Source organism: Chinchilla lanigera, unplaced genomic scaffold (assembly GCF_000276665.1).
Source record: "Chinchilla lanigera isolate Chin_1 unplaced genomic scaffold, ChiLan1.0 scaffold00007, whole genome shotgun sequence".
NCBI lineage: Eukaryota > Metazoa > Chordata > Mammalia > Rodentia > Chinchillidae > Chinchilla > Chinchilla lanigera.
The window spans coordinates 14,366,690-14,384,472 of NW_004955408.1; the positions used below are offsets into that span (position 1 = coordinate 14,366,690).

General features: G+C 45.3%; 1 long non-coding RNA gene across 1 annotated transcript; it reads left to right on the forward strand.

Annotated features, from left to right (window-relative positions):
* The first annotated feature begins 1,260 nt into the window (after positions 1–1,260).
* Positions 1,261–17,311, forward strand: LOC106147440. Its single transcript, XR_001232342.1, has 2 exons — positions 1,261–1,720; positions 15,170–17,311. It is a non-coding gene; the product is annotated as an uncharacterized LOC106147440 (long non-coding RNA).
* Positions 17,312–17,783: the final 472 nt, after the last annotated feature.

Consider the following 17,783-nt stretch of genomic DNA (forward strand, 5'->3'; position numbering starts at 1 on the left):
TCTGAGCTCTCTTGGACACTCTCTGCTTCCTCCTTCCACAGCTGATCAGTGCGTGGTCTGCTCAGAGCCAGGACTCAGAAGCTGGGGCCCACAGTGTACGTGGCCAGGAAGCTCCCTTCCGGAGGGAGACAATCTCATGTAAAGAAATATCTCTGATGTGCACCTCTCAAGAGGGAACGTAATGCAGCGTATGGGACCATCAGAAATTTGGGGACAGCAGAGATCATTTCAAACTGTGGCTGTGCTCATTTCAAGCTGTGAAAGCTTGGGCGAGATTTAAAATCTCTCAGCCTCGGTTTCCTCATTTGTAATTTGAGATAAGAATAGTCTGTACTTTTGGGGGGGGTCATGGGGAGGATTAAATAAGGGCATGTACGTCTGTACAATGTCTGGCATGTAACAGGTGCTCAATAAATATTTGCTTTTTGAAAAGTTATCTATAACAGAAGTTCAAACAAACCTTTTGGGAACCCACAAGATGAACAAGGAACACTCTCTGGTGAGGCCAGAGACACTACCAGTTCCTGACTCGACATCCTAACTGCCTCTTTTCTGGCCATGGGCAGATTGCACAGGGAAGGCACGATATTTACCCTGAGAAGGAATTTGAATCTGCAGTTGCACATTCCAAGGGCCTTTCAAGGCCTTTCCACTTTGGAAAAAGGAGCACAAGAGGCCTCCTGTGGAGGCACTTACTAACAGTGTGACCTTAGGCAAATCCCCCTAAACTCACCGAGCATAAATTCTCTATCAGTAAAATGGGGAACATAATACTGACAGGACTGCTGTGGGACTAGGAAAAATCATGCGGGTGAAACATTTGTCAGAGTGCCTGGCACCGCTAAAATGTAGCTTTCGCGGTTACCAGCTGCCCCTCAGGACTGCCTTGAATGTCCACGCTTCTGGAGGAGTGTGCCGGAGGACGGAGTTCTGAATCTCCAGCCTGGCGGGCTGCTGCTCGCTTCAAGCAGTCAGTTTACTGTTGAAAGCATCCGTTTGTTTAAATGTTGAGCAAACCCAGGCCTCTTGTATCCTCAGCAGGGAGAAAAGCGCTTTCTGCCTGATCCTTACCCTAAAGGCCAATTCTCTCCCACCCCGCTGCTGCCTACACACGGTATTTATTTGTTTTTGGTTAACGATACATTGAGGTTTTGGCCGAAATTCAGCCCTGCGCATACTTGAAAAGCCAACTGGCTCATTGGGCAGCCGATAGAGGTCTCGGGATTTCCCCGCGGGGCTGCGGAGAGTACAGACAGGAAGCCTGGGGACCGAGCGCCTGACCAGAACTTCCTCGGGGGAGGCCGGAGGAGCGTGCGTCCTGCAGAGAGCTCCCCGGAGCGTGCAGGCCAGAGCAGCCTGCAGCTCTCAGCCGTGCTGGACGGGGTCCCCCGTGGACACTGACGTGGGTCTGGACCCTGTGGGCCTCGGGAGGGAGCTGGAGGCTTCCCCCGGGGAGACGCTGACACCGCCTGGATGGAACCTTCCCCTCTGGCTCAGCCTCTTCCTCTTCGCCGCCACTAGGAGGGAATTGAGAAGGGACTTTCCAGAGAGCGTTAGCGTGCAGGGTGTGGAAATGGAATAAAAGCATATGCAAATAGGCCTGCGGGTGCCTTCCTCTACCCCAGTGAGCCAGAACCTTCCTCCAGAAAGATGCTCTTCCTCCAAGACCCTAGACAGCGCTCTCCCCTCCCAGGACGGCAGCAGCAGGCCGAGTGGAGTGGTAAAATCGGGGCAGGAAGCCGTACCCAAGGGGTGGTCTGGTTGGACAGGAGCAAAATGAGGATGGGGAGAAGGGCGGCCGAACTGGAAAAAAAATAAAATGAAATTTTAGGAGCCCACTGTGACTAGGAGCTAGAGAAAAAAAATCATTGCCAGGTGATTTACGATGTACTTATCGTCTGTTTGAGAGGCAGCAGGCTTTTGTACAGTGGATTATTGCAGAGTAAACGGCGCATTAGAGATATAATCCAAATGTTTAAGGCAAACTGCATGACGTTAGAGTGAAAGTAGAGGAGACTTTTTGTCAGGAGCTTGGAAATACTTACAGCGCTTTCCTTAAGACCTGGGTCCGTTTCCAAAAGGAAAATATTTTTAACCTTTTGTTCTTTTGGGGGTGGGGCGGCCCTGGGAAGTGGTTTAGAGCCTATACAGGCTATCGCACATGTTTTCAACCCTGGAGCTGTGGGCTGTGCTTCTATTTGGCAAGGCCTCGACTGTCTTTGCAGAGGCAATCACACGAAAAAGTTGCACAGAAGAGATGGTGCACTTGGGGCGCTTGGGGCTGGGGGATCATGCCTGCTACTTTTTGTTTATTGTGTTCTTGTTTCCAAGCTCACTCAGTCTTATTTTTGGATATTAAGGGATTTTATTTTTTTATCTTTAAAATGATCTTTTTTTACATATTGCACCTGACCTATGTGAATTGGCAAATAGTGTATCTTTTCTTTCTTGAAGGTTGGATGGGCTTTGGTGTATCTGCTTGTGATTTGAGGCCTTCACGTCCTGTATGCCTTGGTTCATTTTTCTGTCTTTGTTGGACTTAGGTTTTGCTCCAAATCCTTCTGACTGCAGCACGGGGCTGATGTGTTTGTCCTCGAGATGTTGACAGTGGGCTTTGGAACAGAATGAGCGTGACTTATTCACTTAGTCTCATTGCTCCCCTGATGGACAGTGCTGCTCAGGACAGATCTATGGCGGTGGAGCTCAGAAAGAAGGTAGAACGTTTGACACTCGGGTCTGTTCTGATTGTCTGCATTTGCTTGGTTTGTCAAGGCGGAGCTGTGGCATCTGGTCTTCACTTTCGGATACCGTGAGGCCCAGGCGTGGGATGGGTGAGGCATGGGTGGACTGTTCCTTGGTGCATTCTTGATCTTCTTCTCATCTCTGAATTCCCATTGTCTCACTTTACCCAGAAGTTCCCTGGGATCAGTGTGAGCTGGATCAGCTCTGTGTAGTCGTCTCACTCCGTGTAACCCTTTGGGCTAAATCTATAGTAAACGTTTGTTTTCTCTGGCTGTCAACAATTTACAGTCTTGGAATACGGTCCCTAAAAGCCAGCTTTTGGGCACAGTTTGAACTCTGATAGTGATCGCTCCTTCTGGTTGTTCCACAATCTGACAAAAGTTCCTTATTTTGCTCTCAGACTCAGTCTTTTTTTTTTTTTAAAGTGCGTATTAGTTGTACAAAACATTGGGTTTTCTGCTTTAGTCTTAATAACAATGGAAGTTATTTTTATTTTCAACAATAACTTACGAAATATTTTTATGATTTATAATTTGGAAACCGTTTCCCTGTACCATGTTATGTAACTTTTCAGGAAATTTCTGACAGTAAATTGGCACATTCTATGAGAGCTTATTTAATATTTACTGGGTGAATCAGCTGTGTGCATTCCATGACTAAGGAATTGAGGCTCAAACAGATCAAGGGATCGACGCAGGCCCTACTGCCTAAGAGGGACTCAAACTTACATCTGACTCTGCCCAGGTCAGCCTGGTGCAGATACTGTTCTACCTATTATTTATTATCCTTTCTTCAGAAGGGAGTCTTTGATTCTCTAAGGAAAGATCATAGGAAAAAACAACTGCGTGGATACACTGTGGAAGGGTGGCAGATGTCTTGTCCAAGCTCTAGATTCTAGATCTTTCTTAAGTTCCTTACTCCGCTAAAACCTTACATCCTTAAGGATATGACTATTTACATACATTCCTGTTGGAAGATGTAAGTTCATGCTTAAAAAAATGACTTAGAGTTTTATTTTTTAATTGTTTGCCATGGAGGCCTTAGGCTTTAATCTCTGAAATCTGTGTGAATTCTTTGTTTTCTTTAAATTTTTATTTTTATTAGTGTGTGTTTGTAGTCCATAATGATTACATTCATTTTGGGGAATTGGTACATGTACAAAACTCACACATCTTAATTCTTTTTATGTCCCCTTTCCCTTCCCTCTTTAAGGCTTGGGCATAAAAATCTGCAGATCTCTAGGGATGCTAATTCCAGAGTTTTGGAGATGGAGCTGCACACATTCTGTGGTTTTCTTTTGGGGTCCTGGGGAGGATCTTGCAGTGCTGCTACTTTGGGGTTAGCCTGCTCTAGAGGGATCAGCAGTTGTCTGACTATAATCCTTGATACCAGCTGTTTTCACCACTGGAGAAAATGTCACCCAGGTTAGTTCAGGCATTAAAATAACAAGAAAAGAGCCAGATGGTGGTGTATGCCTGTAATCTCAGCACCCTGGGAGGCTGAAGCAGGAGGATCATTAAGTTTGATTTCATCCTGGGCAATTTAGTGAGACCCTGTCTCAAGTAAAAAAAATAAACAAAAGGGTTGGGGATATAGCTCTGTAGTAAGTGGAATAGAGCACTTACCTAGCATGTACAAGGCCCTAAGTTCAATCTCCAGTACTGAAAAAAAAAGTTAAAGAAAAAGGCCCATTGTTCTAGCAGAATTGTGCTCTGGAGTTGTACCTATGTACAAATATCATTCCATTTCCATTCCCAGAGACTTTCTTTAACCAGCGACAACAGCAACAGGGAGAAGGAAGAAGAACCCTACCCAAGTCTAACAGAGTGGAATGCTGGTGGGTATTCCCCCACTGTCGTTTCCCTCTGGCTGTGGAATTTCTCTCACAGGAAAGATGCGAAAACAACTGTGATTATTTCTTTCCTGAACAGATACTCTTTGGATTGTTTGGCCACAGAGTCACAAACCTTTTGTTTTTTTCCTTTAGACTTTTTCGGCCTTGTTGAGAAAGACCTTTTTCAATGGTTGCAAAGATTTATTCTTGCATTTAGTTTTGAAACTCTTATAGTTTTTGTTATCATATTGTCTATATGCATTGCTGTACATCCAGCTGATGAATTTTATATATGATGTGATACAGATCTGATGTTAATTTTTCTTCTATAGATTAAATTTGCATTCTGCCTTATAAAAAATAAGCTTTTAATGTTAGGATCCTTTTAGATTTAGGAAAAAATTGCATAGCTAAAACAACACATGAATGCATATCTCTCTCTGTGCTGCTTTTTGGTTAGTTCCTTGGCTTGGAAAGAATATTCTTACCTTGTCCTAAATTCCAGCATGTGCATAAATGTCTTCTTGAATCTCACTTCGATTTGATCGATGCATTTGATATTTCTGGCCCAGTGCCACATGTTTAATTATTTCCAGATATTTTCTGGCTTTTGATAGTGAATCTTCAATCTCTCAGGGGCTTTAAGAGGTAAAATATAGGATTTAAGCAGGACAAGTACTATCAATCTTATGTATGGACTTTTGCTGTGGAGGTGACCTGCCAGGAAATAACACAGCTAATACATAGGAGGGCATGATCACTGATGACTTGCCTCCTAAACGGTATGCCCTTTCCTTTGCTCAGAATAGCAAAAAAAGCAGGCTTTGGAGCAGGATTCCTTGACTCTGGCACTATCAACAATTGGGATGGTAATTCTTTGCTGTGGGGGGATGTCCCATGCATTGTCTAAGATGCTCAATGCAACCCTTGCCTCTGCCCCCTAGACACATCCAGACTTGTGATACCCAACAACGACGACCAACTCATGACAATCAAAAATATTTTCAGACATCGCAAACATCCCCTGTTCAGAACTGCTGCTCTGGAGTCAGCCGAGTGTTAACTCGAGCTATGCTTTTCAACGTGTGCCTCCGTTCCTTCCCACGCAGGATGCAAGCAGTAATGGTGCCCATGACCTACCATGGTCGAGGCCCAAATGAGCTACTGCGCATGGAAACACACGGGCTCTGGGAATAGAGTAGGCCTGGCCATGATAAGAGAAGGTTAATCATCCCATTACTAAAAAAGTCCTTTTCATATTTGATCTTTCTCCTGCGAAGCAATAGACATTCCACTTCTCTTTCACCTCCATATCATCCCCACCCTTGGAGTAAGTGTGTTTAAATCAGAATAGTATTCACCAGAAACTATGTGTCTGTGGTAATGAAATGGAACTCTATTTTCAGGGCTCCAGAGCTGCTAATTAATCAGCTCCCATGATAAACTCATCTGTGCTGCGTGTGAATTTTATTTGCTGCTGCAGAACAGCAATTTCACTTGGTTAACAGGCCTTTAAGTGACAGTCTAGCTCTGTGGAGCGGCAGAAAGATCCAGAAATGATTTTCTAAGCAAGATGGTAATGACAGTGGGAAAGATAGAAATCTGGGATAAAAAGGCTGAGGATTTACTTTATTCATTAGCCGGATGGCTTTCGGCATGCTGTTAAACCACACTATCATCTTGTAATTCAGAATGAAGAGATGGGTAGAAAGAAGACTCATTTTCCAGCAATGCAGATGACTTAGTCACCCAGATTTGTTTCCGCTTTTGTAGCAGTAGCTTTTTAAAAACCATTATCGTTGCTGTTAAGCTTGCCCAAGAGCCCCTTCGTGAGGGATGATTCTTTCTGGCTTGTGAGAAGATCTGGCTGAGGGTGGCGATGTGGGTTCTTTTCCTTTGTCCTCTGGGCTACTTCCATCTTCCAGGGAAACCAAGGCTGGGTTTGGAGACCAGCAGTGTGTTCCGTGGCCCAAGCCGCAGGGGCTGTAGAATTGGTGAGGCCATTCCTGACCATCTTGGCAGTGCAAGGGCTAAGTTCATTCACTTAGCCCCTGCGCCAGAGTGCTTGGGAGCCAGAATGCTTAGCTTGAAATCCCAGTTGCAGCTGTGTGGCTTTGGGCATGGCACAGAAACTTTCAGAGCCGCATTTTTCCCGTCTATAAAATGATGCAAACCTGGGTATGGTGGCACACACCTGCAATCCAGCACTTGTGAGGCTGAGGCAGGAACATTGCCATTTCAAGGTCAGCCTGGGCTACATAATGAGTTTGAGGCCAGCCTGAACTATACAGTGAGACTCTACTTTTTATTAAAGAAAGATGATGCTGATAATGATAATAGCACTTACCTCACTCCTTTGCTGTGAAGTATAATTCATTTAGCCTAGTTGCTGGCACATAGTAAGCTATATATATATATTGAGGATTATTATTTATTTGAGTGGCCCAGGAGCAGTGGGAATACATTTGGGTCAAATGTGCCATTTTGTGCCTCTAAAGAGTTTATGGCCTGGAGGTTGGAATGAACATCAAAGGCTATGGAGGGGGTGACAGCCTTCACAGAGGCATCTAGACCCTGAGAGTGGTACCTTAAAAACTACAAACGGAGTACACCCAAGACACAGGCTGGGAGAGTGGGGAGACAGGTGTGGCACTTAGAAGCCCCTGTCCTCATAGGAAGCCAGGGCCAAGTTTGCCATGGATGAGCTGAGGTTATCATGTGCTTTTGCTTAGTGGATCCAGCCACCAGACACTGTCTGTGATTTTAAGCATGTTCTGTGCCAGGCACTGCGCGGATCTGGGCCCCAGAGCCCAGAGCCGCCAGGAAGGAGGGACGAGGGCTGCAGCCATTTGTCTGTTGAATTAAGGTTTGTGAAGACAATTTGCTCTTTTTTTTTTTTTTTGGTACGGGGAATCAAACTCATCACCTCAGGCTTGCCAGACAAGAACTTATGCCGCTGAGCTATCCCCCCGGCCCAGCAATTTGCTCCTTGTAAGAACTCTTCTCCTCGTTGTGAGAGGGCTTCACTTTACAATAAGTGCTAGCAAAATTTAACACCGGAGGATCACCCGCAGTTTCTGCTTGGTTGACTCTGTTTGGTTAGCATTGTCCTGTCTGCTACAGTTTCCCTAAGGTTATTTACAGAAATCTAAATGACACAGTTATGCATACTAAATTAAATACAAAATTTTTATAATAAAGAGATATTTAAGTGACTTTTTAAAAAAATAGTAAGCACTTTGGATGCTTTTTTACACTGTTTGGGAGCGAACGGGAACACCAGGATTAATTTAGCTTTGAGAGGATATTAAATTTATAAGGTTATAGTAGATAAATATTCTTCTTAAAAGTGTCACATATGAAAAACCCACTCCTTTCTATAAATCTACTTGACAAGAGCAAACTGTCACGCAAGTATTTTTTTTGAGATGGAGGCATTGGCAAAATCATATTTATTACAACTTTGGCCGAATGAGGTGTGGGATTTGTTTTTCAAAGAACAAATTATACGTTTGCCAAATAGAGTTGCACAACTGGGTCCTGCCTTGAAAGAAAACTCAGGCTTTTATTGATCTTACACAACTATAGTTTTCCCAGGCTCTGCGCTGGCGATCTAGCAGTTGTGCTGATAAGCGTACGTGGCGAGTGGCTGAAAGAGCTGAATATTGCTGTTTGGCTTCTGTGTGTTCTGACTGCAAATCTCCTGAAGGTGACAGAGTAGCTCACAGCACAGAGGACATCCTGGTAAGAAGGAGGCAGTGACTGCCGAGTTGTCCGGTCTTGGCTTCCATTCTGGCAGAGAATGGGCTCTGGCTGTGCACTTTAAGCTCATGGTGACACAGCTGTCTCTGTGTCAGCTGTGTCAGGGAGGAGAAGGCCAGGGCCTCCCCAGAGTTCCAGACCAAGGCCCTGCATGCTGAGGGTCTGGGTGGCCAGGTATGAGCAAACGGAGGGTCAGAGACCAGACCGAGGTCCGGCTCGCCGTGCGGATCCTCCTAACCCCTGGCTCCGACTTTCCATGCGGCGCAGGGGCTGTTCAGAGAGCCTTCATCTGAGAGTGGCCTTCAGAGCAGGACAGCTCAGTTAGGGAGAGGGTGGGGAAGTGATGAGGGACAGGAGGGGGCCTTATGAAGTTCGAGAGAGAACTTGGTTGAGGGGAGACAGAAGGAGTGAAGAAGCCCAGAATTTATTATCACAAAGTAACAACTGAAGAAATGTTTTGCAGTCATTGACCATGTGGTGTGCACTGATGTTGAAGGGGTTAAAAGAGATAGAAAATGTAATATCTGCCTTTGAGAATTTCACGGCCTCACATGACTTGCACCTTACGGTAGAAGACCCCATGGGGCTGCGTGTTAAATTGCGTGATCATATGATGGAGATGTAAGACCGGTTCTTATCCTCCTCTCAACTGTTTACCACAGCAGCCAGAATATTAAAAAATTTGACTTCTCTGCTTGCTCTGTGTCTTGTAGCCAACATGCTTCACCTGCCAGGCCCTCCCTTGGCCCCACACCACTCCCATTCTCTTCGACCTCCTGGTGTACCTGCTCTCATCCTATTTCAGGGTTCAAAGTCTATCCCTCTGCCTCCTCTCCTCTCACTGAGTCTTCCCCAGAGCGCAACTTGCTTGTCCTTTGGGATTTCTCCTTAAATGTCCCTCTTTCTAGCCACAAATGCCTCAGAAGATCTTGGGTGTTTCCATGGATAGCGCTTCTCGAATCTGAGCTTGTTTGCTGGTCTGTCAGTGAGCTCCCAGTCTCTCTTGTCATGGAGTGACCTCTTCGAGGACAAGGGCCAGGCCTGTGCTTTTCTGCTGTCTGCTGCATGCCCAGCACCTACGCAGGCCTGACTCATAGCAGGTGCTCTGTGTGTGATGCAAGCATGGATGGATGGATGGATGGATGGGAGGAAGGCACCCACCAGGGGATGGAGTTGTCCTTTCTGGGCACTGTGTCTCCTTGCTGTATTGTACTTAACGCCCTGTCTGTTCACTGTCACATATTCATATGCTTGTAGAGAGCAGGGCTTGGAGCATGGTCATCTTCATGTAGGAATTCAGTGAAGGTCTGTGGGATGTAGCAGAGAATGAATTGCACATGGATTGAGGGACACTTATCTGAGTTTTCACACGTCTGCTGATGAGAGTGGAAGAAAAATGAATTTCAAGATCCGAAGTAGCAAAAGGAGCTGGGATTCAAAACAAACTTAGGGTAAAGTAAAAAAAAAAGCTGAGAGAGTGAATTAGAAAAATACCAGATAGTCACCCTACACAGCGTGACAGGATGTGCTCTGCTGCAGACGCTGGAGGGGGCTGGGCGGGAGGTCGGTTGGAATTTCCCCAGCTCAACTTGACGCCTTGAAGGGTGTCTGCCTGTTAGCTTGCTGCCCACCTCAGGAGTGTCCGCCATTCCGCAAAGATTTATCTGGCACACATCCCATGTATTTCAACATGGGAGATATGGTGCCTTCCAAGGGCGCGGAAATTGGCTCTTGTGGGTAAAGAACCCTTACTCTCCTTATGTATAAAACACAGTTATACATAGCATACATATGTAGATACATAGATACGTGATATTAACATTGTATGGTGGAGATGATTAGAAAAATTGGAAGAGGGTCCTTTGGGGGTTGATTATGACAAAAAGTTGGGAATTGGCCTCCGCTATGCCGGGCATTATTCTGTTCAATGTCCCACTACCAAAGAGTGTCCATTCCAGGCAGACAAAGTAAACAGAGAAGCAACTGCAACTGCAAAAGGATAGCAAGTCCTGATTTTCTCATGTGAGAAATCCCAAATAGAGATAAACTAAAGAGCAAAATTAAAAGATAATAGGGAAGGGGGAGATAGATCTTTCACAGAAGGGAGGGGACCGAAGATGGGGGAGCGTGAGGGAGGATGGGGAAGGGGATGTCAGAAAGGATCAAGACGTGGTGTGGAAGTGCACCGACTCCCCGCCCTGAATGTCATCATGGTGTGCTGCAGACACGGACTGGCAGAAATAAACTTCACAGGAGAGGAACAGCGGGCGAGGGGGAGAGAGCGTGTGGGGTGACGGTGGGCGTGTGTGTGGTTGTTTTAGGTGGGGTGGTGAGGGATGCAGCTGTATGGAGGAGACTCTGAGAGCAGACTGGACAAACTGAAGGGTGGACGTGGATAGATTTGGGGGAAGAGCATTCCTAGATGAGGCAAGAGCTTGGCGCACTGAGGAACAGCGAGAGGCCCGTAGGGAGGAGAAGGTGCTGGAAAATGAGACAGGGACCTGATCGCCAGGGCCTCGTGGACCATGTCAAGGGGCTGAACTTTGTTCTCAGCTTTCAGGGAAGCTGTTGGACATGAACCAATGTATCGTTTATTTATTTTGTGGCACATGTTTGTAGTATATAATGATTACATTCCTCGTGGGGAAGGGATGCATCTCTGTGACATATCTTAATAATTTTTTTTCTTTTAAAATCTCATTGCCTTCCCTCCAACTTATCTCTTCATAAGATTTCCCTGACTGCTGTTCGGAGGGAGGACTTCGGAGGGAGGAGTGGGGTCAGGAAGGGACTGGACGGCTGCAGCCACAGTCTTGGTGGGAGACGACTCTGACTTGGGTGTCGGGGCTACATTAGGGCCAGCTGCCTGTTGGTGGCCGAGCTGGCAGGGTGTGCAGAAGTATTAAATACTAAGTGAAAGGACTCCCTTCAGCCAGGCCCTCATATTAATGCCAGGCATAGTACATATTATCTGTTGCCTTCTGTGTCACTGAGTTTCTTTTCACTTTACTACTTTATCCAGTCTTTACTTTTAGGGAGCATTTTTAAATTTTTTTTTTCACTTTCCAGTGGCAGAAGAGAGTGGAGCAGAGTGGCTGAAATTGTTCGTGTGTGTGTGTGTGTGTGTGTGTGTGTGTGTGTGTGTGTGTGTGATAGGGTGAATATTTTTCTCATTGCTTAGCTCCTCTTCCTCTCTCCGTTCCTCCTTTTCCTCCTCCTCTTTTCCATGCAGTGCGGATGGGAACAGCACTTCCTATGGCTTTGTGAGGGTGAAGTGAGGTTTAAAGTGGCTCCTTTGGTTCTGGGACGACATTGGCAAATGGGGGTTATTATGTTATGTGGCACCCCCTTTTCTTTGGGTTTCTGTGTTTCTGGCTTTCATACTCTCGGTCACCTAGGTTGGAGCACTGTGGGGGTGAGGCTGTCTCTTTTTCCCCTTACACATCACGCTTTTCTTCCTCCGCGTAGGGGGGAAGGCAAAGCTTTTTTGAGAGATGAAAGAAGGGAGAGCCTCGAATGATTTACATTCTATGCTAAGTGTCAAAGGCCACATAGAGTTGAGGGTGGTGGAGAAGCCCTTACATGTCACCTGAGGGGAGTGAGTGCCTCGCGGATTACTTTGAGTAAGGGGAATTGAGGCCGAGGCATGAGCAATGCAGACGTTTATATAGTAATCGCCAAATTGTGTGGATCCAACCAGAATTAAAAAATGCCTGGAGCTTTGGCTGAGGGCCATGGAGGAGCAGGGACATGAAGCCTGGTGTAGAGCAGAAGGAATAAAGGCGTGGATGTGGCACAGTGACAGACACAAATAGATGTAAGTTTAAACAGAGATGAAAATACGTAGCTGCCGCCTTCCCACTGTGCGCACTCACAGACTTTGAGCTGGAATTAGAACCCCCTGCTGCCGGGCTCCAGAACCTGTTTTCTAATCGCCACACTTTACTATCACCAGATGGGCCCAGGTGCTACCTCAGAATCCTTCACCTGATCTATCAGGGTCCACTTGCTTCATTAGCGTTGTGGATTTGGGTCACCTAGACAATGGGTCCTCTCTGGGGGCACTGAGCTAGCCTCTAGGCGCCTCTACATGTTCATTATGGTTGTCATTCCTGTCTTCATTCATTCACCCATCCACATATCCATTCACCTGTTCATTTAGTTGTTCATTAATTAAATAATATTTTATGCATCTACAGTGTGCCAGGCACAGGGTGGGGGCTGGAGGAGCTCCAGGTGTGAATAAAACATAATTCTTGCTCCGTGCTACACTTAGTGGGAGTAACGGTTATTGTCTAGGATTCACGGTGGGTGGGAGGACCCAGGGTTTCTGTGATTTGGGACTAATTGAGCGGTGTCGTCTTTTACACTGAACTGGAAACTCCCCCAGAGGGTGATAGGAATCAGCAACACACTGAAAAATGAAGTGTGATGTGCTGTCAGCACCCTGGATAGGAAATTGAGCCACCTCCACCATCCCCTTTTCCTCACCCAGCTGCTTTCACTACTTGATCTTGGACCTCAGTGATAATTCATGTTCACGTGATTGCTTTTCATGTATTAGTTCACTTTGCTCCTGTTAGTACCTGATAGGAGAGAAGGGGTTATTACTTTTTATTAAATGTTTATTAGCATCTTCTAAAGGTTCCTACTAAGGATGTGGATGGGGAGAGGCATGGAGTGAGGGGCGGGAGGGGAGAAAACAGCTTGTAGGTCCTCTCTGGGGGCACTGAGTAGCCTCTAGGCACCTCCACATGTTCAGCTAGTGGGAAGCTCTCCAAATGCTGCCTGTCTAGGTTTCCATGGAGGTTTCACTACTTAGGCATGATTGACTGAAAAACTGGACAACTCGATTCCACTCAGCTTTCTGCCTCTTATGCCTGAAGGTTGGAGGTTGAAGCTGAAATTTCCAACCCTCTAAACTTGGAAAGGCCGTTACTTGGGGAGGTCTCTGATGTCCAGCATGCTATGTCTCCGGCCCCATTCTTGTGATTGGTAGGAGGCAAGCTGGGACTAAAGTCCTCTTCTAACTTCTATCTCCTTATTTTTATCATCTGCCTATGCACCACCTTAGTATCTTTAGGCTTTCAGTTTTTCCATTGAGGAAGCTACATGGCCCCTGAAAGTTCTTTCTGTCATTTCTTCCAAATCACTGAAATGCCTACCATCATTCAGACATTGTGCCAGAAATGATGTGATGGAAAACACACACACACACACACACACGTAAAAAAGTTAAAAGGCAACCCATAGAGTAAGACTTATGACTTGTATCCTAATGACTTGTATCTGGAATATATAAAAGAATCTTATCATTCAATAATAAAAAGACAACCCAGTTAGGAAATTGGCAAGGTATCTGAATAGACATTTTCCCAAAAGAGCTATACAAATGGCCAGTAGGTAAATGACAAAAGGTTTAACATCATTAGCCATCAGGGAAATGCAAGTAAAAACCATGATGAGGTACCACTTCATACCTGCTAGGCTAGCTAAAATCAAAAGACAGACAATAACAATTACTGGCAAGAATGTGGAGAAATTGAAACTCTCATACACTGCTGGTGGGAAAGTAAGGTGGTACAGCCATCTGCAGAACAGTCTCAGAGTTCTCACAAGGTTATGACTCAGTAATTCCACTCCTAGGTATATCCCCCCACACCCCCAATGAAAACATGTATCAACACAAAATTCATATGCGAGTGTTCACAGAAGCATTATTCATAGTAGTCAAAAAGTGGAAAGAATGAAATTCCCATGAACTGCTAAATGGATAAGCAAAATGTGGCATGTCCATACAATGGAATATTATTCACCCATGAAGGGGAATGAAATACTGATACAAGTGCTAAGACATGGATAAGCCCTGAAAGCATTATGCTCAGTGAAAAAACTAGTCACAAAAGGCCACATATGTCATGATTTCATATATGTAAAATTTACGTTAGACAAAATATTTGCTAATTCTAGAAATTTCATGTATATGTGAGAGAAACATATATATGCACAGTACATATATTCATTATATATATGGTATAAAGTAGATTATTGACTGCCCAGGACTCGGAGTGGAAAATGAGTGAGTGCTAAAGTATGTAGAGTTTATTCTGGGGTTGAGGGAGATGTTTAGAATTTGATTGTGGTGAAGGTGGCACAAGTTGGTGAATATATTGAAAATCAGTGAATTTTATACTTTAAGTGAATTATATGGTGTGTGGGTTCTATTTCAAGAAAGTTACTGTGTCTGTGTGTGTGTGTACAGACATACGGGTGGAAGCTGAGTACTCGCTGATGTCATAGTCCAGGTGTGAGCAGCTCATGTGCAAGCCCCATGATTTCAAGGGCCTTCTAGCATGCAGCCTGCCCTTCCCTGGGCAATGGCCCTCATTTGCATGGTTCCTGGGGCCTCTTCACCACATCTGCAGCGAGAAGAGGAAGAAGACAGCAGAGAGCGCGTGGCTTCTGCTCCCATGAAGAACTTAGTTATGCAAGGCCTGGAAATGAAGTCTTCATGCCAGGTGTGCACGTGCCCAGCTACAACTTAGGCACAATTATTAATAGGCGAGGAGGAAAGAGCAAACTAGTAGTAGTTTCGGCCACGCACGGCCTGGCAGGGAGAATAACACTGAAGGTAAGAACCTCAGGATGAACTGGTATTAAGGAGAAGGAAGAGTTTTGGGTCCAGGGGCAGGAGAGACCAGCTGTCATGCCTGATGGCTGTCAAAATGGCTACTGCGCATATCCCTCCGGGTGCTTCTGAGTCCTGCGCGTCCAGCAGTGGGAAGCAGCCACTTTCACGTTTACCAAGCTTTTCTCTCTTGTATCTTACAGAGCTGGGCCAAGCAGGAAGAAAGGCTTTGTGCCATCTCTGGAGAGCCTGTGTGTATCCTCAGCTTTGAGAACTGAATTCCATGGGTTGTGTCAGCGTCAGACCTGTGAAATTCAGTTCTTCAGCTGGGATATTTCTGTCATCGTGGACAGATCCTGCAGAGCTTGTGCAGCCTGCCAAGGAGCTTGGAGGACTGGAGACAGACGGGTCAACCTGAGGCCACACAGGGCCGGGCATGCGGGTTTCTAGAGGGGCTCTCCTCTGCTTGGGCAGAACATTGAGTTGGCTGTCAGCAGTCTTGCCTTGCTCCGTGGGCTGTCTCTCAGCAAGTCGCTCTTGCTGCTGCAACTCGTTTCCATTTATTGATTACTGAGGATGATTCAGGTGCGGGACTAAGTGCTTTACATGCTGTTATAGGAGACTCTTGGGAGAAATCACTTTAATGAAGCCTGAGACGCGGAGCGTTGCCATGCAATGATCCCCCTCCCTTTTATGGGACCAGATGGAATTATTAGTATGTGACAATTATCTGTTAGCATGGACTGCTATGGTGTCTGGTTCTTTTTAAAGATATGTAGTGAAAAAAGATGAGAAACATAGGTACATCCCTCCTATGGCCTCCCTTGCCCTTTATTTGAATCTATATTTCTTTGGCTGCTCTAAATACAATGGGGCTATACTGTCCCTGTGTGCTCCAAACAAGGCAAAAAGAGGTTGTGTCTTGCCTTCGCCACCACCTGCAATGTCTCCTGGGATGGGGCACACACAGGGTTTGAAGGTCCCCTCTATTTGTTCATGGCAGCTGAGTGGAGTAGGTTGAGTCTTTCTGCTCCCTCCGGCCTCAGGTGAGCTGGGTCTGTTCTGAGGCTGAGGTTGGTGTTGATGTTGACATTTTCCACATTTAGACAAAGCACTGGGGAGTTTGTGAGTAATAGCTAGATTTTATTAGCTTTCTGATTTGATGGGTCATAAAGAATGTGATTTGCCTTTTGGGGACTCATCACTGATTTGACACCATCTCTTGGAGTCCTGCAATGTCCGTCTCAGTATTGTCTGCAGAATGAAAGTGTTGTCTGATCCAGAGAGGGAGGTAGACAAGGGAGACCTGCAGCATGCATGTTCTCACCCTTTCTTCTCCATGACATGGAGGTTTATTGGGCATCTACTATGCCCTGGGACCATACTTAGAGTTTTGCACACATGATTTCAGTGAATCTTACCAAGCCTCATCTGGAAAATTATGTGAAATTTAAAAAAAAGTATAACCATGTTTTACAAATGCACAAGGGCACTTGGTTACTATGAACACTTTCTGATGTGAGCCGGAGATATGGGTATGGCCCCTGGGCAAGAAGGTTCAAATCAAGGACCTTCCTGCGCTTCCCACTCTGCTCACTTCCTCCCTGGGCTTGTCAGGCCCTTCGCCCATTCTAGACTCATTCTAGACCTGCGGCACTGGTGAATCTCAGCTGAGACCAGAGATCAGTGTTTTCCTAGACTACCAGAGAGAATCCAGAATCTACACCAGGAACTCCAATGTGCTGGGCCTTGGCTTCTCTGTGCCGTGAGCACTGACTTAGAGCTAAATTCTGACTTACTACAAAAGTCTCATCCTTATTATAGGGTACACTGTTCCTAAAGCAGGCTTGGAACATGAAATGTGGAATTTTAGATACACATACGCAGACACACACACACACACCTGGCATGTCTGTGAGGAGAAGGCAACAGTTATATCAAAGAACACTGAAGGGGTGGGCTCAGTGGAAGATCCCTTACCTACCCTGTGTGAGATCCTTGGTTTTGTCTCCAGTACTAGATGAGAGAAAAAAGCTTCATTTCATAAGTGGATTTGTTTTAAGATTCTGCCAATGATTTTTGAGGTTCTGTTGCTTTACCAAACCTTCATTTACGTAGGTAGAAAAAGTAGGGTATATAAGACCTTAGATTCTGTTCAATTTATGTGAGATTAGAAATGTATGCATAGGAATGTGTGCACTGAAAATGTATGTCAGTTTATTAACAGGGGTTAGTTCTGCGGTGGTGGGATCTGACATGTATTTTCCTTTGTATTTCTCTCTGTTGTTTGACTCATACACTGAACATATTTAATTTAAATAAATTGCTGAAGAAAATTTAACACATAGCTGTCTGACTTCATAGAATACTGGTGCGGTGTGTGCATTTGTTAGAGAAATTACGCTGCAAATGTGACTCACGGATGGCTGGAGGGATGTGCTCCTGATGTGCTGTTCAGAGAGAGATGTGAACGCAGCACTGTGCAGCTATTAAAAATGATTTTGCAAGGTGTGTGTGTGTGTGTGTGTGTGTGTGTGTGTGTGTTTGTATGGCAGTCCAGAAGCCCAGTGTGCAGTGGTAACAGGTGATTTTTTCCTTTCCTTTCCTCTCCTCTCCTCCCTCCCTCCCCTCTTCTTCCCTCCCCTCCCCTTTTCTTTCTCTTTTTTCTTTTCTTTCTTTCTTTCTTTCTTTCTTTCTTTCTTTCTTTCTTTCTTTCTTTCTTTCTTTCTTTCTTTTTCTTTCTTTCTTTCTTTCTTTCTTTCTTTCTTTCTTTCTTTCTTTCTTTCTTTCTTTTTCTTTCTTTCTTTCTTTCTTTCT